At 36.5% G+C, this 24,556-nt stretch overlaps 1 long non-coding RNA gene across 1 annotated transcript in view; it reads left to right on the top strand.

Annotated features, from left to right (window-relative positions):
* The first annotated feature begins 15,013 nt into the window (after positions 1-15,013).
* The window catches only part of LOC129778319 (uncharacterized), a 113,382-nt gene continuing 103,839 nt past the window's right edge, over positions 15,014-24,556 (top strand). Inside the window, exon 1 of the long non-coding RNA XR_008743419.1 lies at positions 15,014-15,080. This is a non-coding gene — a long non-coding RNA (uncharacterized LOC129778319). The remainder of the gene's footprint in view (positions 15,081-24,556) is intronic.

Raw genomic sequence — 24,556 nt, 5'->3', positions numbered from 1 at the left:
TCTAAACCACGCCTATTCCTCATCTCTTGGAATTGAGATTTTGACGTTGAATACACAGTAGAACCCAGAAAATCCGCGAAATAGTCTGGTAAAGTGACTACGCATAAAGAAAATCGCGGATGGCGCAATAAACGACTAAAAATGAGATGCAACCACGAAAAAGTATATATTTCATCATGAAAACTATGTTTCATCAATACAGACATCATCAAATTATCCATCTATAAAATCGTGTACACCAGTGCACAATGGTCCAGGAGATGCATTTAACATTTTGAACGCCCCGTCACCCAGATCTGGGTGACGGTTGTATTTCCTGGGAGGCCCCGTCACCCAGATTTGGGTGACACTTTTCTCGTTCAATTTGAATAGGATATTTAAACGGAATTTGATAGAATGGGCACTTAAATGTAAATATGGATTATGTAGAATAATCAAAAAATCTAAAACATAAAAATATAGTTTTTATACTATACTTTTAAACGGTTTTATTTAGCATTACCTACTGTAAATATGTTTGTATGTTTATCTGCAGAGTTGTCCCACATCAACAGAAATTTAACCTCCTTCCTGTTGACCGATTGATCTGAAATTTGGAACACACCTTTATCTCTGTAGTCATTATAAAACTGTGTATTCTATGATCTTGAAAATCCAAAATGGCGGCCGCAACAAAATGGTGGACTACATATTTTACCAAAACCCTATCAATATGGGTATCAAATGAAAGGGCTTGACTAGTAGATAGTTATTTATGAAAAATGTAAATCCAAAATGACCGCCATGAGACATTTTTTTCCATTTCATCAATATGGGTATCAAACGAAATGGCTTGAATAGTGGAACATACGTATTTGTGAAAAATCACATTTTAAATGTACTGTTGAAAATTCAATATCTTTATGTCGTCTATAGTAACTTCTTTTAACATATCGTCCAGGTCTTCACTTGCGTATAGTTCCTCAATATCCTAATCGAAACTCGATGAGAACGATGAGAAGTTTTCTTCTAAATCTTCGCACTATTTTGCCGTTACTAATTTCTTCGCTTTTAGATTTACTGTTACGCCATCCGGTGAACATTTTAAGAATGAAAAAAAAACACATGTGTGTCTAAAAAATATACATAATAAACATATTGTTTTTTTAGAATAAACAGGGGCTTCTCCGCGTTGCGCAATTATTATTCTCATTCTCGGAAAAAAAAACTCGACAGTTATTCTCTAGACAAAAACTGTCTTCGGCAAGATTGTTAAATATGATAGAGCACTCATTTTTATGTTGTCAAAAATAGGATGACCAACATTTTCGATGAAATAAAAAATCTATCCATCTTATCTTTATAGATAGAGGTAAACATAGTTCGACAATGTTGTAGTCCCAGTTATTTGAGACATCTTTATAGAACAAAGTTTTTTTCTATCTCTTGAAACAACCGATAGAGCGCCTTTTTCCTAAGTTGCGTTGGGGTCACCATTAAAAAAACTGTTTTTTTTTACTTTTATATTTCATATTCTACATACAAACTGTCTTGGAAAAACTTTTATAACACATTAATACAAACATTTTGCGATGCAGAACATGTCAATATCTCAACTCCACTCAAAGTTATTGATATTTCTTCCCAAAAAATACACTCTCTTCAATTGCTTGCCATTATTTCTGGGGCAAACATAAAAAATCTTTGTTGACAGAATTTGAAAGAACAAATATAATATATGCTTTTGAAGGATATGTTTTTTTTGTGTTTGAAAAAATTGAAATTGAAATCATGAGTTTCTGGGTGAAAACCCATCAATAACTTTGAGCAGGATTAAGATATTGACAAATTCTGCATCACAAAATGTTGGTATTGATTAGCTCTAAAAGTCGTACTTTGTAGGAGATATTTATTCTTTCGACAAAAACTGTCTTCGACAAAGTTGTTACATATGATAGAGCGCTCAGTTTTATGTTATCAAAACTAGGGTGACCAAAATTGTCAATGAAATAAAAAATCTAACTTTCATATCTTTATAGATAGAGATAAACATAGTTCGACAATATTGTAGCCCCAATTATTTTAATCAAGTTTGTAGAACAAAGCTTTTTTCTATTTTTTAATATAATCGATTTAGCGCTTTTTTCCTAAGTTGCATTAGAGTGACCATGAAAAAGCATTTTATTTTTGCTCTAACTTTTATATTTCGAATTCCACATAAAAGCTGTCTTCGTACGAATTTAAGAGCTTATTAAGACCCACATTTTGCGGTGCAGAACTTGTCAATATCCTACTCGAAGCTATTGATGGGTTCTCACCCCAAAAACTCATGATTTCAATTTTAATTTACTCAAACACGAAAAATAACATAGCTTTGAAAATTACACATTATGTAGAGTGAGCTCTGTTCTTTCAAATGCCGCCAATAAACTTTGTTTATGTTTGCCCCAGAAATAATGACAAGCAATTGAAAAGAGTGTATTTTTTTGGGATGAAATATCAATAACTTTGAGTGAAGTTGAGATATCGACAAGTACTGCATCGCAAAATGTTTGCATCAGTATGTTATAAAAGTCTTTCGAAGACAGTTTGTATGTAGAATTGGAATTATAAAAGTTAGAGCAAAAAACAGTTTTTTTCATGGTGACCCTAACGCAACTTAAAAAAAAAGGCGCTATATCGGTTATTTCGAGAGATAGAAAAAAAAATTGTTCTACAAAGATGTCTCAAATAACTGGAACTACAATATTGTCGAACTATGTGAACCTCTATCTATAGGGATAAGAAAGATAGATTTTTTATTTCATCGAAAATGTTGGTCACCCTATTTTTGGCAACATAAGAATGAGCCTTCTATCATATGTAACAACTTTGTCGAAGACAGTGTTTGTCTAGAGAATAACTGTCGAGCTCTAAATGCTGATTTCCACTTAAATACATCTTCTGGACCATTGTGCAGTGGTCAGATAATGTGAAAACCATGACCTAAACAAATCAACATGAGCCTTCACTCGCAGATAATCGGGGTTCTACTGTAATAAAAGATTCGTATTCCAAAGAGCTTAAGTGGCTTGAAGTATTGTTTCCATAAATATCAGACACGAATGCCACAGTAGTCTTCAATAAATGAAAAAAATATCAGGGTTCAAACTATTTATCAAAATAGGATAACCCCAAAACAATATTCATTGAATTCTGCATGTTATTGGTTTCAAATTCAAAATTACAACATACTTGTAATTATATAAATCTCATACAAAAAACAAATAATAAAATATTTTTTATAATAAACATATTTTATTATTTGTTTTTGTAAAAAACAAGTCTGGCGATTCTTTCTGTTGCATATAGTGTTACAATGTTATACATTTTTTACATCTCCGTTCCCGGTATTACTTGAAGCACTACGGTGTTGTGTTACATTAACAATAACATTTCCCTCAAACAGGGAAAAATGTTGCATCACTATAGAACCAGAGTATTACCACCACCAACAACCCGGTACAGACGACGTCGGCAACTCTGACATGGCCGCGACCTACGACAATGCGCCGCCAGTAGTATTTCGAACGAAGCGCACCCGACGGACCCAAACCCCAACCCAAACATACACACACACACACACACACACACTTGCGGGGCCTTATCAAATCAAAACTGCACCACACTGCTGCAATGGGAGCTGCTCTCGTGCAGTTCCGTGAAACACACAAACTAGTACCGACCTTCGCGAGATGTGCGTCTGTGCAATGAGTGTTGTTATGCATCCCTCCTGGCGTGACAAAGAGTACCGAGAAGACGTAGAGGATAGAGAAAGAAGGCCAGACAGATAAAAAAAAAGCAGACAGAGTGAGAGAGAGAGCGAGAGGGAGAGAAAAACAGTAAAGCTCTTTATCTGTCTGGCGATGTCGAAATTTATCATCCCCCGCAAATGTTGACGGTGTCCTTGTAATTATCCACGCCGCCCACTGTCGGAGCGAAAGCGCACACTCATTCGTATACAGCGTACATCGAACATTGAACATTGTAGGTAAACTATATTACTACGCGTCAGTTGCGTCAATTAGTAGTAGTACTATTACGATTACTAATGTGTACCAGTCGTCTCGCAACTCATCTTACTTGGTGTGAACTTGTCTTTTTACCGGTTCACAGGGGAGTAAGTTACGGAAGATAATACGCAATGGATTAGAATGTGGAGATAGGTAACTAGTACCGGAAATAAAAGCTTTTTTGTATCCATAATGTTTTTTTTAAATAAACTCCATAATCCAACGTTCAAATGCCACCTGAAATAATAAATAATACAAACAAAAAGTTACAAAAACTAAAGTAATGGATCATTTATTCCAAGGGTAAGCTTAGCACTCTGTACTTCTGATCAGTGTCCAAGAATTTCAACAAATATTCACGCGTAACGAATAAGAATTAATTTTATTAGGTGTACCGGTAGGTTTTTTTGGTTTTACAACAGATGGCGTACCGTTCTGAATCATATTTCGGATGCTTAAGGCATATGATGCAGAAAACAGGTCTCAACTTTATGCACAGGTATTATTTGGCTGATATTTTTAATAAATTAGTTCAATACGCTTTTAAGCTTTCTACTTGGGTACCTATTTGATTGAAAACATAAAAAATCATCGAATAAAATGCTTTTCAAATGAAGCGAATAAAAATCAAACTTCGGACACTAAATCAAATTTCGGACAGATTGTATTCAAATTTCGGACACTTTATTTTGTAATTTTTTGAGCGAAAATTACATTAAACTTGATTATATTTTATAGTCAACTGCGAAACACTTACCAAGCAATCACAGTAAACTGTTAACGATGATGAGAGCTGATGAAACACGGGAGAAATTTAAATATTGATAAACGGATAAATTCTACGTGCTCACGCTAAGCAAACGTCAAACACAAACAATAGTGAGTAGTGTTGATAGATTTTTGCCGATTATGGTATAATTCAAATGTAGTTCTCGTATGAAATGATAGCGAAACCAAGGGATTACTCTAAAGAAGCAATTGTGATATTAATTTTATAGTTATATCATTAGTGCATTAAGTATTTCAAGATATTAGAACAAAGTGTCCGAAATATGATGTTGTCCGAAATATGATTCAGAATGGTAACTTGATTATTATTCCAGTGAATAAAATTTCCAGACTTTCGCTGGAATGCTACTGTCATTGCGCGTCTGTTTTAGTATATTTCAAAAAGTTGAAGCGTAAACAAAATAGTTTTTTGCTACTTCGAATATGTCGAAATTCGTACCAACGAGAGTGTTTTTGCGGGGAGTGTTACTTCATTACTTCAATATGAAGAAAAAAGAAAAGAAAAAAAGGAAAGTCATCGCATTTTGGTGGAAGTTTATGGTGACCATTCTCCAACTAAGCGCACGTGTCAGACGTGGTTTGCATGGTTTAAAAGTGGTAATTTTAATATGGAAGACGAAAAACGTTCCGGACCGGAAGTTTGAAGATGACGAATTGGAGGTTTTACTGGTTCAAGATCCGTCACAAACGCAACAAGAACTTGCAGATACACTTGGAGCAATGGGAATGATCCGAAAGATAGGACATTGGGTACCATATGAATTGGAGCCACGAGACGTCGAACGCCGTTTTTTCACGTGTGAACAACTGCTCCAACGGCATAAAAGAAAGGGTTTTTTTTTGCATCGAATCGTTACTGGCGATGAAAAGTGGGTCCATTACGACAATCCTGAAGGTCGGGCAACGTATGGATACCCCGGCCATGATTAAAAATCGACGGCCGCGCGGAATATTCACGGAAGGTTATGCTGTCTATTTGGTGGGACCTGCTGGGTGTGGTATATGAGCTGCTCAAACTGAATGAAACCATTACGGGGGACCTCTACCGACGAAAATTGGTGCGTTTGAACCGTGCACTGAAGGAAAAACTGCCACAATACGAGCAAAGACACGATAAAGTTATTTTGCACGACAATGTTCGGCCGCATGTCGCGGCACCGATCAAAACATACTTGAAAACGCTGAAATGGGAAGTCCTATCTCACCCACCGTATTCTCCAGACATTGTTCCGTCCGATTACTACATTTTTTGATCGATGGAACATGGCCTGGTTGACCAGCACTTCTACAATTTTGATGAGGTCGAAAATTGGATCGATTCGTGGTTAGCCGACAAACCGGTCGATTATTTCCGCAAAGGGTTCTGTGAATTGCCAGAAAGATGGGAAAAAGTTGTGACTAGCGATGGGCAATACTCTGAATATTAAATTTGTAACCATTTTTGCAAAATGAAGCATTAATTTTTGAAAAAAACGAAGAAACTTACCGGTATTCCTAGTGTAAATTGACTTCTTCTTCTGCATGAAACTCATTTCCCTCATTGTATTGTAGCCAGTAACAAAAGTGTTCATTTTGTCCATATTGGCGATGCGTGATCAAATTCGCTATAATTACACTGACCAAATAGTTCAGGAATAAAAACGGGGCACGTGAACAAAAAAATACAAAATGCATTTTTTTGTAGAATTTCATTAATGATTTGAAAAAAAACCGAAAATAAAGCCCAACAATCGAACATTCTTAGATCTACAAACTTTGTTCTCTACAACGAATTTTATTCGTTCATATTCAGATGGTGGAGAGAGTTTGCGAAGCAAATCAGGATTTTCAGAAATTTTATCATAGAAATTGTTACATTCCACATCGAATTTTTGTCCCACATGGAGTCGCGACTTTTGCGTTGCCCACATAATGTTTATCGTGAAAAAAAACTTTCAGCTGGTCTGGTACTACCAGGCAGACACAAAATATAATTATTGCTAATTTCACGAATTTCTTACACTCTAGAAATTAGTTTTCCATTTCTGAAAATATTTGCACCTAATGATTTGCAATTAGTATCTGAATTTAAAGTGTTTTTTCTAGTCTTCTGTATTTAGTTTGTATCAACTAGACTATTATTATTATTATTGAATGAAATGTTCCCTGTGGAACTTTTGCCGTCTCAACGTATGCATAAACTAGCGTCCTTTATTAATACTTAGTTGAGATTTCTTAAGCTAAATAACACTCCTTGAATGTGTTCCGAGGGGCAAGCTCTAGAATACGCGTGATCAAAGTGCAAGTCGAAGGAAAATTCTTTGACGAAAAATCCCTCGACCAGAACGGGAATCGAACCCGAACACCCGGCATGATAATGTGAGACGCTAACCACTCGGCCACGGGTGCACCAACTAGACTATTAAGAACACCAATAAAAAACATAGCACTAATAAATTTGATAAAAATATAAAAAAATAAAAATATCAATAATAATAATAATAATATCAGAAATAACATTCGATTTTATCTCGATGGCAGCTGTGTCAAATTTCTGCAAATACAATCGGTGAAATTTAAATCCAAATTCAAATTCAAAAAAAATTATAGGAGGTTGTGTGCAAGACATGACCGCATTGTTGACGTAGAACTACGCTGTAGTTTAATTCAAGCCGCTTGTTTATAACTGCGGATATTATTTTATAATACTACGAAAATTTTGAAATAACTATTCTACCAGTTTGGTCGCTCTGAAATGTTTTTTATTGTAAAATCATTGTACGGTAATTTTTTGATGATTCATTCTTGTGCTCGCAGAACAATACATGCTCGAGGTAAGCGCAGTTGTCATCCTTAGTGGAGAAAGTTTCGCTACTGGCAAGCGAAACCAAATCACACACAAATTTTCAGAAAGACATTTACTTTCTTGGTGACTGAATAAACGAAATAAACTCTATCTGTTAATCTCAACAACCACGAAAAGAGTAGCACTGCTTCATTATGATCAAGATTAGCGCACATGCAACCCTAGTTGAAAGCAGTTTTGTGACTGGCACGCGATCCCAAATAAATTAATAACTTAATATAATTTAATGAATAACTTGGTATTCTCCAAATAATTTTTTGGTGCACAACCTTATCACCTGCTTCACCATAGCGTCAGTCCAATGCATTGATGACAGAAAACAAACAATGTGAACTGCTGGGAAAAAGGCTGAATATTTGACTCAGCAGAGATTCATTATCAATACCCTAGCGTAAATATTTCCCTCCCGCTATCTCCCCTCCTTGTTTATACTTATCATTACGACTGCGTAATTTGTAACACCAAACAATCGTCAATCATAGCATCAAAAAATTAGGCGATTGATGCATCGTTGCAGGGCCAATGCACATGAGAGCAGATACAAATGGGGTTTCAGCGTAGCTAAGATGCACTATTTTTACGCACGGGTTATGAAGGTACGAACGGGTATGCATACGAATATCCATATATCGATGGCTTGAAGCAACTAAATATACACACACTTATCTCCGATTTGCGCTCTTCTCAACAGAAGCCTTTTCTGTTAATATTGCCAGTCTAGATTGCCTTAGCTGTCATCCTTTGTGGAGAGAGTTTTCCTACCGTCATGCGAAACCAAATCACTGACAAAATTCCAGAACATTTATTTTCTTGGTGAGCTGATGATAGCCTAGCTTGATAATTCCCCACAAAATGTGTAGCTCAGTACCTTAGTGCAATGGCGTCAGTTTGATTGTAATGATTGTAATGCCAGAGACGTCGAACGATACTGAAATTTTGCCTTCCTTCCTTGCTTAAGACTCCAAACATCTTCAGTTCATTCGTCTCTAATCTTCAAAGAGGCCCTTGGAAAACTTTACGCATTCGATCCCTCGCCGTCCAGCTCGCCCAGCAACGATGTTGTTTAGTCGATTTCCTCCCAAAGAATGAAAGTTTGCCTCAGCGAGATCCACTGTTCTGTTCTTGTTTTTGAAGGGACTTTAACCCAAAGGTCATTCGTCCCTAGCGAGATCCACTGTTTATACTCTAGGCAAATATTCCCCTTCGTTCTTCTTCTTTTCCTTTGTTCACAGAGACGTTACATCTTATGATTTCCCATTCGTTGCGCATCGATAAGTTGTTCGTTATTGACAGCTCTGTTCGGGAAAGCACACAAATGGACAGAACAAATGTATGAGGAAATGGAAATGCTTCCAATTTTCATCAATTTAAACCATATACCGACTATGGGATTGTAATGTATAGCATATCAAACAAATCTTAGGGAATTTCCGATTCGTTTGTTATGTGAATCGCCAAAATCCGTTCGCGGCAAAAATAGTTATTAACGTTAACTTTATTTCATAAAAACGTGACCTGTTTTCTGATCTGGTACCCTTAGAGAAAGACGTAGTTCCACGTCAAAAAGACGTCTTCCGATGTGAGATGGTGTAAGATGAGGGGTTTTAACCTTTTAAGCGCTCTTTATGTGAAGATTTTTTACCAAAATTTGACGAATTGTCTCCCAAGCAGTTAACTAGTTGAAATATTGCTTTATTTGCACATGCTATTTTGAGGTATTCGAACCTGTTCTAGCTATTTCCCGCTCATCCCGGTCAGAGAGCTTCGATTTACGTGGAACTCTCTCCTTCTTAATGTATCCTTGAGGATTCGTCAAATAATTGAGCACTACTTGATGGAATCGTTCGACGAGAAATCAACATTTTTTTTATGAAATGCATCGAATGTCTTTCTTCTCTCTCCGTGAGGACTTTTCACTTCGGCATTTGGCATACAACTAAAACAACGAAGAATGTAACTGGACGCTCAGCGCTTACACACACACATATGAAAATCATGCAGTGTATGGTAGTCACCAATACCTACACACTAGAATATAAATTGAAGCATTTTTTGTTTATAATGACACAAAGCAGCAGGATCATCATCCGGTCTTATAGAAGTTGGACAGAGTGTATATATCAACATGTTTCTTAAATTCTAAGATCGACTCGAATTTAGAAGGGTGACCTATTTTCTTCAGGAAAAGGATGGAATATAAGGAGATTGTAGCAATTTTGATGATCACACTCAATCTTTAACCCTTTCGCTACGAGCGTCGTCTATAGACGACATCCGTGCGATGAACTGTGTGTACGAGCGTAATCTTTAGACGACATGAAAGTGATACTGCCCTTTGATCACACTAGCGCGATGTGCATACTTTTCGGCGCAGTGCTTCGTACAGCGGTAGCACTCCGGCGGAGCACACTGAAAGGGTTAAATACAAATTTACTTGAAATGCAAAGAAAACAAGGATTGCAGAAATTAACTAGTTCTGTTTACGTTTCTTTTACTCCTGAGTTATAACACACGCAAACAAAAAAACCCTTAGTGGTACGCACAAATCTAAAAAAATAAAGATATTATTACTGTATTCTTACGGTTTTTGAATAAGAAATGAACGAGGTTCTCATGGTAAAATGTGATTTAGAGTTGTATTTTTAAATATTAATCATTGAAATCAGAAATAGGTGATAAACTTATAGGTTTTGTACAAATTTTGATTTATATTGAAGGCGAATTTTTCTTTGTGACGGTCATTGCAACTATGTCCTTTTATTGAACACACATACCGTAAAAACCATCTCAATCCGGGTGTCAATGGATAACCGAACTCCTGAAATGGTTCAATGGTATGCAGTATGCGATATAAGCGGAATTAATTCACTGGACTGTGGACGAAATCGACAGTGAAAACCGCACTTACAGCCTTCGAAGTGTCACAACTTTAAAGCTTAAAAAAATATTTTGACGTAGGACTACTTCTAACAGGAATATAAATACTGAACAGGAAGTGAAAAATTACGAACACTTATGATTCGTTCATTTCTTGATAGATCACAAAGAGGTTTGCATCAATTGATTGGAAACATGTTTATGCGTCTATCACAGTAAAGGAAATTAAAATTATTTTAAGATAAACAATTGAATAATTGAAAAATGTAAAGCATTGTCAAAACGCGCCTGATCTCACATTTTGATTGGTTCAATTTGTACTCTTAAAATTATACCGATCAAAACAGGCAACCAGAATAACAGTAGAATACAAATGGAATGCATGCATGGAATGCAAAACAATCGTAGCTATCCATCGTACATATCGTGTAGATGGAGATAAGAGAAAAAAAGAGACGAAACATTGCGTCGCAAGCCCGGCCCCTACATAATTCTCCGACTAGTTAATTTGCATATATTAGGTTGGGAAAAAAGTAATTCATTATTCTTGCGTGAATTTCAAAACTTTTTTTATTATGCTTCGGATTGTCCGATTTGGGTCAAATAATACACCGTTTTGTTATAAAATTTGTGGCCATTCTAAAGGTAGCTTTGCCTCTCTCATGGAAATGTTGGTCCTTATTGGTGAAAAACTCCAGTAGGAGATTTCTACAATCTTTTCTTGATCTCAATTTCTCATAACTCAGGAAATTTTGCAATGCAAGTAAAAGGTGGTAATCGCTTGGTGCTAGGTCCGGAATATATGATGGATGCGTGAAAACATCCCAATCAAACTCCCGCAGTTGAGTGGCTGATGGAACACAACACCTCTTCTGTTGGCTAATTCTGGACGATTCTGGTCAATCGCTAGATTTAAACCGTCAATTTGTTGACAGTAGAGATCAGTGCACCCGTGGCCGAGTGGTTAGCGTCCCACACTATCATGCCGGGTGTTCGGGTTCGATTCCCGTTCTGGTTGGGGGATTTTTCGTCAAAGAAAATTCTTCCGGCTTGCACTGTGGTCACGCGTATTCTAGAGCTTGCCACTTTAGAGTACATTCAAGGCGTGTTATTCGGCATAGAAATCTCAATCAAGTATTAATGAACGACGCTAGTTAATGAATACGTTGAGACAGCAAAAATTCCACAGGGAACGTTAACGCCATTCAAGAAGAGATCTGAACTTAATGTATTGCAATAACAAAAAGTTTTAAAGAATTTATAAAAAAAAATTGCACCTATTTTTCTGTTCCGGTATCGGCACCATAACTACCATAACATACCATTTACAATTTCAGCGGCCTGGCTTGCATTTTCGCCTTTATGAAAGAAAAAGTGTTAAATTTACCGAATTTTCTCTTTGTTGAATTCCATTGATAACACCCTGTAACTCCCAACTGAATGGAACAAAGAAAAAAAAAACAAAAGATATTTTGTGTGAAATGTCACCTTTATAGCGAGCCTAAAATTGAATTGTATAATCGATACTACGCGAGATATCTATCACTACAGCTATCTATCGAGAAAATAATGGATATATTTTCCCCCAACCTAATATTTCCATACTGCGTCAATCAATCAATATTACCGAATCAATCGGTTGTTGTCATTGAGTCAACATCAATTGCCGGTGTGAGTCGAGCGAGAATGAAAACTGTCTATCTCAAACAGTGCCGAAAATATTCACGTTCACGAAACTCAAATACAGCAAATTTCAACCTGCCTTGTATTGATAACCTACTGCTCAAACGAGAGTCGATAAATATGAAACAACACTATCAATGAACACCAGTGGAATGTATATCAGCATCAGCTTGCCATGAAGTTCATTTTTCATTTGCATCTTCATTTTCGTCATGATATTCGTAACGTAGAAATTGAAGATCATTGCGTGTTATTGAAAATCGAAGCATAAAATTCAACTTCAACCAATTGAGAATGCAATCGATTAACGGTAAAGCATGGCCATTCATCTCTCAAAATTCTTGTTTTTGGTGACTTCGGTTTTATGAATTTACTCCCGATTGGCCGGAAATGGCATACACCCCCTATTATATGAACAATGGGTGACAGTAACAATGGGAAATGGGTGAGCGGAAAACGAACATAATCTTGTTTTGATTTCCGGTTTAATGATACGCTCAACACCGAATAACGGTCAACGCTGAACGAAAACTTATGTTGACTTTTCCGGATTCCTTTCTTTCGTTCTAAATACGGAAATCAAACACGTTTTCAATCAAACTTCACTGCAAGCGATGAAGATCGACTTAACTTTCGTGATAATCACATGAAATTATTGACAGTAATGAAAGTGCCTGAATGCAGGCTTTCCGAAATTCGTTCATGCTGTTTTCGTTCAATATACCAGACAAAGTTCACGCGTCTCGACTCGTGTGTTATACTCATTATAACAGATATGGTGTTGAGCATCAACAGAAGAGAATTCATGCGACACTGGGAAAAAGCTAATTCTTTCATTCGTGAATAAATTTTGATAATTTGTGGCACTGATCTGAAGGTATGGCAGTTCAGGGTATGTTATCCAAAAGATAATAATCAAATGGATTTTTATAATTCATTGCCGGGGAGAGCTTGTGTGAATTTAGGAGTGTTTAGAAGTGCAAAATTGGTGGTTGGCAACTTTCCGATCGATTATACAATTTTCACGCATTGCTTCCGGGTTAAATGTGACATTAAATTGAGGTAATGAACCTATTTGTTTTATTGCGGTGAGAGCTGTGTTTTTAGGTTTCAAGAAAACTAGAATTGAAATTGGTTTCAATGCTCATGACCAGTTCTGTTCTGTTCGGTAGAATATGCTGCTTAGTGTAATTAGATATTGATGTTTCTGAGAGCGTTAGAAATATAATTTTGCCAAAATATACTTAAAAACTACTTCAGTGTTTCAGTTTAAAGCGTTTACAGTCGACTGTTGTGCGCATCGAAACCAAACTCTCTCACTAAAACATCATTCCCAGTCATCCGACTAGCAACCAGTCGACGGCGGCGAGGGCGTCCAAATTGCCTTCCTCAAGGCCGGGAGATGAAAATTTATGTTTAGTTTTCCAAGATGTTATAAGCATCTATAGCTCAAACCATCATCTTCATCATCATCGCCAATACATCCCCGTCGAATGGACGTCTTAGTTCAAAGCTTGGATAAACAAGCCAAGAAAAAAAAGAAGAAGCCAGCTGTAATTGAGAAAATGTGTATAAATAAAATAAAAACTCATCAGCATCCAACCAAAATCGAAACCGGCAACACCATCGACAGTACCAAAGCTATGATCCAGCGCCACCAACGCCAATGACAACACTAAAAGTTCTTTCCAGAACTACCAAAATGTTCATGAAGAGGAAGATTATTTCACGCACAAGTCAAATTATTATTTGAGAATTTCGAACAAATGAAAATAATACAAAATATTTAAATTGACAGCCATCCACGACTTTACCCATCCATCTGTTTTAACGAAAGCCATTGGTGTAATTTTGATCATTGGCGCTAAAAAAAACCCGAATGTTCAAGAATTATGGTTTCAAAATCAGCCATTTTCCGGGAAATTTTTGTCGCACATCACAATGTATGTTATTTTTATCAAAATAATATTGTAAAAAAGCTTACATATTTTTGTACAGTAGAATCCATTTATTATGATGCCGGTTATAATTATCAATCGCTTATTATGACGTAATTACAAAACGAAGTTTGGTTTGGAAATTCTTAGTCGGATATAATGACTTCCTTCACAGTGGCATGTCACCTTTTATGATCCATTTTCAATAAATTATGTCCGTTTATTATGACGCGTTTGTCAATTCCCTTCGATGTCATTATGAACGGATTCCAATGTATTTTATTGGGTTTGATTATTGAAATTGAAAACACCTTCCGCACCTCATTGCTTTAAACCGAATTTGTTGCTAAATAAAGTTATACAGATGGTAAGTAGTACCTAATAAATTAAGATATCATTTGATGCCAGAACAATATCATATTGTTGCTTCCAAAAGACATGAAACATAATCGAAGTTGCTGTTCGATTTTTCCAACAACTCGCCGTCAATGGGGAAATACAAGCATTCATTCTGTATCGTGACGGAATCCGTTGATATAATTATTTTATCAAACATCTGAAAAATATATCTAAATTATCTTGACAGTCCATCATTAGGTAACTAATGATACCATTTACTACCATCCGATTCGAACGGTCCCGTTGCACCGCAAGTAATGAAATGCATTTTATCACATTATCACAAGAGATCATCGTCTCCATGACAGCAAGCAGTCTGAGCGGCAATTAGGGTGAATTGAAAGGCGCTCGACTCTGCACTAATTAGTCAAATACCAACCGATTAACAACATTCATCTCAATGTTAATTTTAACCTTATACCTCGTTCTCCTCATTCTCTCTACAGAAAGGTGCTATCCGTAGCTACACAGAGCTGCATCAGAAGCTTTTATATTACCAGGAAAAATTTCGGAACCAAGGTAAATATCATTAAAGTTATATTTTAAATATCCACAAATGACTATCACATTTCAACCGACTTTCGGCCGTCCTGTCTCATTACGACTTCGTGGCTCGTCTTCCGCTCGGAATGCACCGAGTATATGTATTTTCTTCGTTCTGACTTCAAAATCGGACACATCTCGGTTCCCGTATCGCGCAGAAGAAAACGGAACTGCATTATGTCATGAGAATTCTAGTAGGTTCGTAATTGAAATCAACTCTTTTTGTTCTTTAATCTCAGTGGCCCTCGGCGGATAAACTGAAAAAAATACCTTCTGGAAGTACATAGAGCGTGCAATTAAACCACCATGCAGAAATCAATTGAGGGGCTCAGAATGAAAGGGGTGTTTTGATTTTGATTTGATCGAGTTCTCTACATCGACTCTCTCTTTTGGTCATAACTTAGCAGCAAAAACATTCCCAGCTGTATTTGAAAATGTGGAAGATAGGTCAGAACCTCATCTATCGGATTGTATAGCAAACTTAAATTGGAACGTTTTTGCAGTTGAGTTATTAACTAAATAAAAAGTTGATGAAGAGAAATCGATCAAGTCACTTACACCCCTTGCATTCTGAGCCCCTCAATTAAGGTAAAAGCACACAGTTTAATCGGAGGTCAAATATTTGACACTTTTAAATTTTGATAAATTTTGTTTAAAATTTGACTACTTCGTTTGTCACTCTTAGATTATCAACAGTGGTAGAAGATGTCAAACATCGAACATGGAAACATTTGACTGAAACATTAAACGTATGTCAGCAAATGTTTTGTATAAAAAAAAGTAGAAGGGTCTGAACCTAGGGGCACGGACGGAAGTTTGACGTAGGACTGTGATTGTTCAGAACAGTTGTTTTTTAAAAATTTAATTATTATCATTGTTCAAAAAGCTGTTAGTTTACCTCTTTTGAAACTCCAAAAAGTAGCCATGAAAAGAGCTGTTTGCTATGTGTACTCATAACCGTCAAACGTTTTGTAATGAACCAAAAAAGGCTTCTGGCACACATAACAGGGTTGAATGGTAGATGAAGTATATGTGGATCGGTAAACAAAAAAAATATATATCGTCATTGACTGAAAATGAAGATCATTGAATATGATGTTTATGGGGAAGAAACAAAAAAAACAAGTTGAAAATACTCATGATTTCGTGATATTTTGAGGTAATATACACATGAAATCATGAATTGCTTTATTTTTAATGAGTAGCTATCGTATTGTGATTTCTTTCCATTGTCTTATTCTTATTATTAGTCTTATTCAAAGGCATCGGGAGCAATAGCTTTTTCGGTGAAATAATGTTCACCTGAAGACTATCACAAACAAGTCGTATTGGTTCTACTGTATAATCTATCATAGGAGGAATTGAGTAATTGAGAATTATGAATATGATTCATGAAGATTATTAATATTTCATTTCGTTTCATTTTTGTAATGCAATGTAATGCCGATCTCGATAAGTCCTCGCATGATAATCGCTGCCATCCTCCTAGTATTGATATCATTTTCCGCTGTACAATTGTCCATGTTGCCGCAGCCCGGAAGACACTCGCTTAAGATGTTCGTCACCTTAAGATGTTCGTCATATACAGAAGTTATTCGCTAACTGGACTTATCTATAACACGGCGTACGTTAACTGGACTGAAAAGCAGTTATGTATCAATAATAGATGTTATATTACTTCAATTACTTTTGCTGTTTTGCAGTCCTGTTGGCGAGTAAAATTCGATAATTGTAATGATTTTCCGGTCCAATTAACGAACGATCACTGTATGGGTGACACTTCCCTCGTTGCTTTGATGAAATCATGCATGAAATTTGAGTGATGCATGAAATGCTGCATCTGATTGCTTATACCAGGGGTTTTCATGTGGTGCTCCGCGAAATTATAGCAAATGCTCTCGCCTAAAAATCCACCTTGAAAAAAAAAATCTTTAATTTCATTCCACTGGGCATATAGTGATTTATCTTGTTACTCCGGGTCAGATGTCGTGTAACTGCGACTCTAAACCGAAATAGAGTTGTTCCCAGTTGGGTAATGTCAACGCAAATAAGATTAGTTTTATTGATTAAAAATGCAGTGCTCCGTCAAATTATTTTGCTATAAAAAGTGCTCTGCCATAAAACAAACCTGAAAACCCCTGACTTAACATATTTACATTCAAAAAATGTCAAGCTAATTTGTTTGATAGAAGGAATTAATGCACACAATTTCGTGTTGCATACAACATGCATGGGAACGATGTTGAAGGAAAGAATGCATAATACATGTTTTACCGTCGCATACGTTCGCAAACATACCTCTTTTATTTGTTAAATTTCTCACTTGTTTTATTATTTCCACTGTGGATGTCTCAGGCGAAAAAATGCTGGATAAATTTGCCGTTCAATGGTATATATTATAATATATATCGGAAGAACGATTCTGCGTAATATGCATTTGAAAACTCTTAATAAACGTTACATTTTTCGTAGAGTGACCTTCCTATATAGAAATCAAAGACGTAGTCCTACGTCAAAATGAAACATCGCTAGAATGACCGTTTATGAAAAATCGTTCCTAGACTCTCGATCCCGTCAATAAAGCAAGGAGCTTGTTGCATCGGAACAGAATCGACGCACACGAGAGTAAATACGAATGGCGACCTTTGTTGTTTAGGGCACCGAAAAAATTGTGAGAATTTCCCTCAGAGGAGACGCAATACTTATACGCAAGCGACAGCTTACTCACCATTCAATGGCGGAGTTTACTTCGCAAGTATTCTCTTTTCGCTATCCCCCTGCGTTGTTTCTATTCTATTATTTTTTATAATTTCTGTATTATAGTGAATTTCAACACTTTTGGCTGGTTCGCAACTTTACTTCCATTTCAGAAGAATGTCGGGAGTGAGAATTGAACTCGTGAGCGGGAGAGGTACGAATGTTACCACTACGCCAGATCGCCTCCACACTGTTTCTATTATAGCGGCTGCATAAGTTACCCGTTATTGACATCTCTGTTCGGGAAAGCACACAAATGGACAGAACAAATGTATGGGGAAATAGGAATGCTTCCATTTTTTATCAATTTAAGCCATGTACAGACTATGGGATTGTAAAGCATAACATATCAAACAAATCAAAGAAAATTTCCGATTCGATTGGTATGTAAATCGTTAAAATCTGCTCGCAGAGCAAAAATAGTTATTAACGTTAACTTTATTTCATAAAAACGTGATCGTTTTCTGATTTTGCACCCTTAATGTAAGACGTAGTCCTACGTCAAAAATTGATCTGTTCTTGTTGATCAAATGTTATCTGTCAGTATGTGTCAGCTGTTTGGCTTTGATAAAACAGTGTACTTTTACCCTTAGAATACGTGTTAACATGTACTATTGACGGCTCGCTATCTAGAGCCACACAAACACTGGGATCACGAAAAGTATAGATTCATATACAGTATTCGTTCGGTAACTGGAGTATGCGTCAATTGGACTGCAGTGCAGTTAAAAAGCAGTTATGTATCAATAATAGACGTCATATTCATGTACTGTCAAAATACGTGAGAGACATTTGACAAATGTGAGAAAAACACATGAAATTGCATGACACTTTAGCGAAATCCTTTTGTATACCAAATTTCAAAATGAACAACAGTAAATAACAATTAGAAACGTTACACTGTACAGACCAATGTTTGGAAATATCTGTATCACATCAATCTTTTCAGCTGAATTTCCGACCACATTCGTTCATTATACCATTGCTTTCGGTGGTTCCCGGAATAAATCGCCACAGAAAACGACTGCAACAGAAACCACCGCTTATAAAATGTGTAGTAGGCTATAAATATTGTGGCGCGGTATTGTATTTCAAAACAAGAATTAACCGGGCAAACGTATCGCCCCAGGCAAACGTAACGCCCCGGGCAGACGTATACCGTCCGACGCTCGCTAGAGCTCGGTCGGACATTGCTAAAGGATCGTATCCTATGTTTCAAACTAACCGGGCAATCAGTGGATCCCAGGTTTGCGTGCGAGACACCGCCGCTTCCGACGGCGGGTCGGCGGTGGACTCGGATTGCGTCATCTTGGCGGCATGGGCCGCCTCGATTCCTTATCCTCGCCAAATGGGGACTTCGTCCCCATTACATTGTCCTCAGAATAAATTTCGAAAAACGAGAACAAGAGAATAAATTTATAATAGAAATGTGAGGCACATGATGTTTTTCCCGCGCCAAATATTTCTAGCCTACTACACTTTTTCTAAGCGGTTGTTTCTGTTGCAGTTGTTTACTGTGGCGATTTATTCCGGTCACCGCTTTCGGTATACCGAAAATTAACCAACGCCTAACCTCACAATCACAGCAAGCTTTTCACAGTTGATTCATCCATTTTTGTCCATTCTCTTTTTCGTTTGTTTTGCGTTGTTTTTGCGGGAATGTGAGCAAGAGAAAATATCCCTAGTTTTGTCATTCATTGATATAAATATACCAGTTCATTCACTATCAGCATCATTCTCGGACACTGACGAAACGGAGAAATTCGTTGAGGAAGATAACGAAGTACAGAATGTTCATAATAGTGACAAGAAAATAAATTGTTCATGCATGCAAGGTTTCCGTCTCAGTTAAAATGCTTTCATTTTACATAGTGGTTATGCAATTCCAATTCCACTTGTCAGAAATGTTTCAAAATACTCCAATTCCGATGTAAAAAAATACCGTCTTGGCTCAAATTTCAAACATTTAACATTTAATTTTTGACTCAAATTCCGAACACACGAACATAAAATGGTGGTGTCCAAGATACGACCGCAATGGGAATATTTCGAGCTTCATTTTGCAAACGGATCAAACTGTGCTATAGGATTAGCGGATGAAATTGCCAACATCCAGCTTTGGCTGACAAAGTTTTCATTCGCTAGTCGAATCAATTCTGCAGAATGCCTCCTCGCCGTCCAAGTCTATGCAATCCTTAGCTGTGAGTGTGCATGCAGATCTTGCTCTTTTGTTGGCATTTCCGCTTGAGCAAGCGATTTACGTTGCCCATTCGAAGTAACTTCAAAAATAACTGCATCGACAAGCAAAATAAACGCGTTACTCTGATAAAAATATATTTTCAATATTACTTAACAAGCTCAATATTTCCCAGCCCTGGTACAGAAAACTAGTTTGATGGCCAAAGTGGAACGTTCAGAAGCGCACAAGTTTTCTTTCCTTCAGTTTTAGTTGACGTTTCACATGTCAACCCAGTTAGCGAGTAGAATTCGATACGAGCCTAGTTAACGAACGAGTACTGTATTTATTCATTCAATGATATGTAAAAATGGAATTGTTAAACATTACTATCACCTCTCCAGAACGGAATCAAAGGAACCTATCAAATAAAAAAAACTGACAAAAAAATGGAAACACTTCGAAGTGTGTTGGGCCCAATTCCTTTCCGGGTAGAGGTAACCCCACTAGGAGAACGACCCCAGAACGACACCAATGATTTATTCACCTGCACATCGCTTTCGCATATCCATTTCAACAAAAGTAAGAATAAACCTGCAAAAAATGTACCTCTGACTGAGCGCATCGAGGAATGAGTTAGCAACAATAAAAAAGATTCCCCTGGAACAAAAAACTCAAGCTCACACCGACATCGCACTCCATCCCCCACCCCCTCTTCTCTTGGAACTAACATAGCATTGTGTTGTTTTTTTCTTCTTTTTTTGCAAAAGGGATAAAATTAAATTGACTGATAATTTGCTGTGCATTTTTGCATAATGTTAATTAATTTTAATTTAATTTTGGTTTAATTTGTTTTTATTGCTTCTCGGCCGTCTTCTGTTTCATCATGTTTGGCCGTTTTCCCTCTCTGCTAGTTTCTGTGTGTATTGTTTTCGAAGATATCACTTCACCCTTTCCCAAAAGCGCATTGGTGGGTTCCCTTCCCGAAGGTGATCATAATTGGATGCTCGGAATAGTGCAACGTTTTCAAAACTAGTTGTCTCATTTTCGCATTCTCATTTTGAGACGCTGCCGCTGCTTAATTCAAATCGGTCGTTTTGGGATACGAGCGGTTATGTTACGCTAGCACTGTTATCCTGTTGTGTTCCCCATCCGCTTGGAAGATCCTCGGCCAGCGATAAACCAATGCGATGACACTAATGATGATGGAGGCCACTCGGTGTGAGCTTTCGGGAAAGCAGCACTTTTTTTAGCCATTTTAGAGTCCCATTAAATGATAGCAGCTTTTCGGCCGAATACCACAATCTACGGAATGGGATCTTTTGTTGATTAAAAGTGCATTAGGCTCAACGTAGGTTCTTTAAGAGCAACAATATATTTGTTGACGAAGGATAACTGCCTCATTAGAAATAAAATACAAACTATCAATTGTAAGCTGCAATTTCGATAAACCTTTATGGGTCTAAATTAATTCCGGATAAAAACGAAAATAACAAAGTTTAGGTAATTTGATGGTATTTATCATTATCTATATGACAGACATTAGGATACCATTATGGAACTCACAACATCCATACTTTGTATTCACCTCTTTATGTGGGTACAACCGATTCAAACGTAACGATGTTTCGAGCAAAATTAGTACTGAGAAGAGCCTATGCAATGATTGCTTGAAAATTTTCAAAAACTCAGAAACTCACAAACAATTTCTCCAATTGATTTGGTATCGTCTGAAATATTTTAGGTTATTATTGAGGTTTTATGTACTGTTGAAAAAATGTTATTTTTCAATTTTATTTCGAAAAAAAAACAGTTAAAACTAAATTTTCTGAAACAAGTGTTTTTATTTTTTTCTATTTATCAAGATTGGCAGCGGACAACCAATGAAGTTTATTGCACAGTGCCCCAAAATGGAAAAATAATGGACAAAAAAATTATAATTTTTTTCAGAAGAGCTGGATTTTTGAAAATTGTTGAAATGTTTCTTAGAATTGTTTTTATGGACCCGATTTTATTAAAGTAGGCATAATTTCCAGTCAAAAAGGTTTGCGGCTAAATTTTGCCAAAAGCCACCGTTTCTGAGATACAGTGATGTTAAAATACAAATGACTGAAATTTCTCAACTTTTAATCGTTTTTCAATATTTATCGAGTCTTTTTAAACTAGAAGAAAATTTTCCGGAGGAGTAGATAATTTTCGACAGCAATGCTTGAATGCTTGAAAGTGTTGCAGTTAATTGTTATGGTATTAGGTTATGTAAAAAGTACATTACAACAAATCTCATTATGATTTATTTATTTTTCGAGAAGAATTTTCTCAGAAAATAATCTCTTGATACTTGAATTCTTTTGGATGTTGCAGCACATAACAAATATTTCTTATTGTAACATTTGGACAAAAATAATATAAATTTTCAAATCAGCAATCAATTTTAAATATATTTTAAATCGATTTAAGACATGAAATATGTTGAGATCGAAAATAATAAGTTGACGAGTAGAGGACAGGAAATACACAAAAAAATCGACCTACGAATTCAAATGGAATCGCTCTAACGGAATGAAATGGAATCGCTAACGAGAGCACTTCAGGATTAACTACACAATCACAATCACAAGAGTAATTGATTCAGGATAATTGCTTATTTCCAACAACAAATATGTCGAAAATGTAAACTTTATTGGATAATGTTTAAATATATTTTCATTTATTTTTGTAATACCCTATGCAAAATATCAGCTCAGTCGAAAAATTGAATAGAATCAAAGAGAAAGAGTTGAATATTAAACTTTTGCAGTTCTTTTACCTCTAACTTTGAAAAAGAACAATTTGTATAATTTGAAAAAAGCCATTTTGGATGCCCACCATGCCGCCACCAACTGGTCACTAGCTGGATGATTGCCGAAGCGTAATTGAATGATATCACAAGGAAAATTTCCTTTAACCCTTTTCGGTCGTATACGAGTGTCGCACCGGTCGGAATTAATTTGCCTTGGAAGAGCATGTATCATGGAAGGTTATGAAAGCTAAATAGAATCTGTTTATTTCTTGTTTAAATAACCATGTATTTTCATGTATTTTTTATTAATTTTTATAACAAACAATACAATTTAAAATTCATTTTCGTGTATATCACACAAGAATCACGTGAAGAAAAAGTGTAAAACGATACATGGTTGAATAAAGCATAAGATTGGTATGATTCTTTGCTGTGGTGACTGAGAGCAGACAAATGACCGTTAATACTCCAACCGGTACAAAATCGGAGCTTACGTTGCAATATCTTACTTCTCTTCTTCTGCACTGCATTTGCATTTCGAGCGAGCTATTTACATGCGACTGATTTGCACAGCAGGCTTCACAATGTTAGTGGCAGAGGAAATGCGGTTAAAATGAACAGAATTGGTAAAATGAACGCTTCGATAGTTTAACTAAACACCAATTGATACTTCTTGATTATCCTATTTTTAGATCATTTGAGAAGCTATTTAAGACACCCTTTTATGGAAAAACTGTCAAATTTAAAATTTAAAATAAAATAGAAATTTATCTCACGTTACTCATTCGGATGTAATTTTGCGTGCATCGTATTTAAGGAATTTCCCGTGAAATTTAAATTATTCGACCTGATACCTTCGACAAATGGTGCACCCGTGGCCGAGTGGTTAGCGTCACACATTATCATGCCGGGTGTTCGGGTTCGATTCCCGTTCTGGTCGGGGGATTTTTCGTCAATGAAATTTCCTTCGACTAGCACTGTGGTCACGCGTATTCCAGAGCCTACCCCTCGGAATACATTCAAGGCGTGTAATTTGGCTTAAGAAATCTCAACTAAGTATTAATAAATGACGCAGTTAATGCATACGTGGAGACGGCAAAAGTTCCACAGGGAACGTTAACGACAGTATTTTTCTTAGGATGTTCATTTTAACCACATTTCCCTTTCCTTCATTCATTTCCTTTCATTTCCTTCAGTGGTTTAACAACGTTTTTAAATGGTTTTATTTAGCTTGACCTGTATGTTTGTCTATAGGGTTGTCCCAAATTAATAGAAATTTGACCCCCTTTTTGTTGACCGACTGATCTGAAATTTGGAACAATCTCTCTGTCATTTTAGATAGCAAAATAAAAACTATTAAACAACTTTTGGCATTTTCTTTTTATTCATACTTCGAGCCCAAGCCCGTATGCTCGCACCTTCCTCTTTACCCCGTCCATAAGGTTCTGTACAACGTCAGGTTGTAGTATTTTTTTTTGAACAGAAATCCATTTTCTCTTGAAGTCCGCCTCCGATTTGACAAGTTTTGGGTTCTTCCGGAGGGCCTGCTTCATAATCGCCCAATATTTCTCTATTGGGCGAAGATTCGGCGCGTTGGGCGGGTTCATTTCCTTTGGCACGAAGGTGACCCCGTTGGCTTCGTACCACTCCAACATGTCCTTTGAATAGTGGCACGAAGCGAGATCCGGCCAGAAGATGGTCGGGCCCTCGTGCTGCTTCAATAGTGGTAGTAAGCGCTTC

Source organism: Toxorhynchites rutilus, chromosome 3, assembly GCF_029784135.1.
Source record: "Toxorhynchites rutilus septentrionalis strain SRP chromosome 3, ASM2978413v1, whole genome shotgun sequence".
Taxonomy (NCBI): Eukaryota; Metazoa; Arthropoda; class Insecta; order Diptera; family Culicidae; genus Toxorhynchites; species Toxorhynchites rutilus.
The sequence above is the reverse complement of the archived record's forward strand: the minus strand, read 5'-3'. Positions and strand labels throughout refer to the sequence as shown.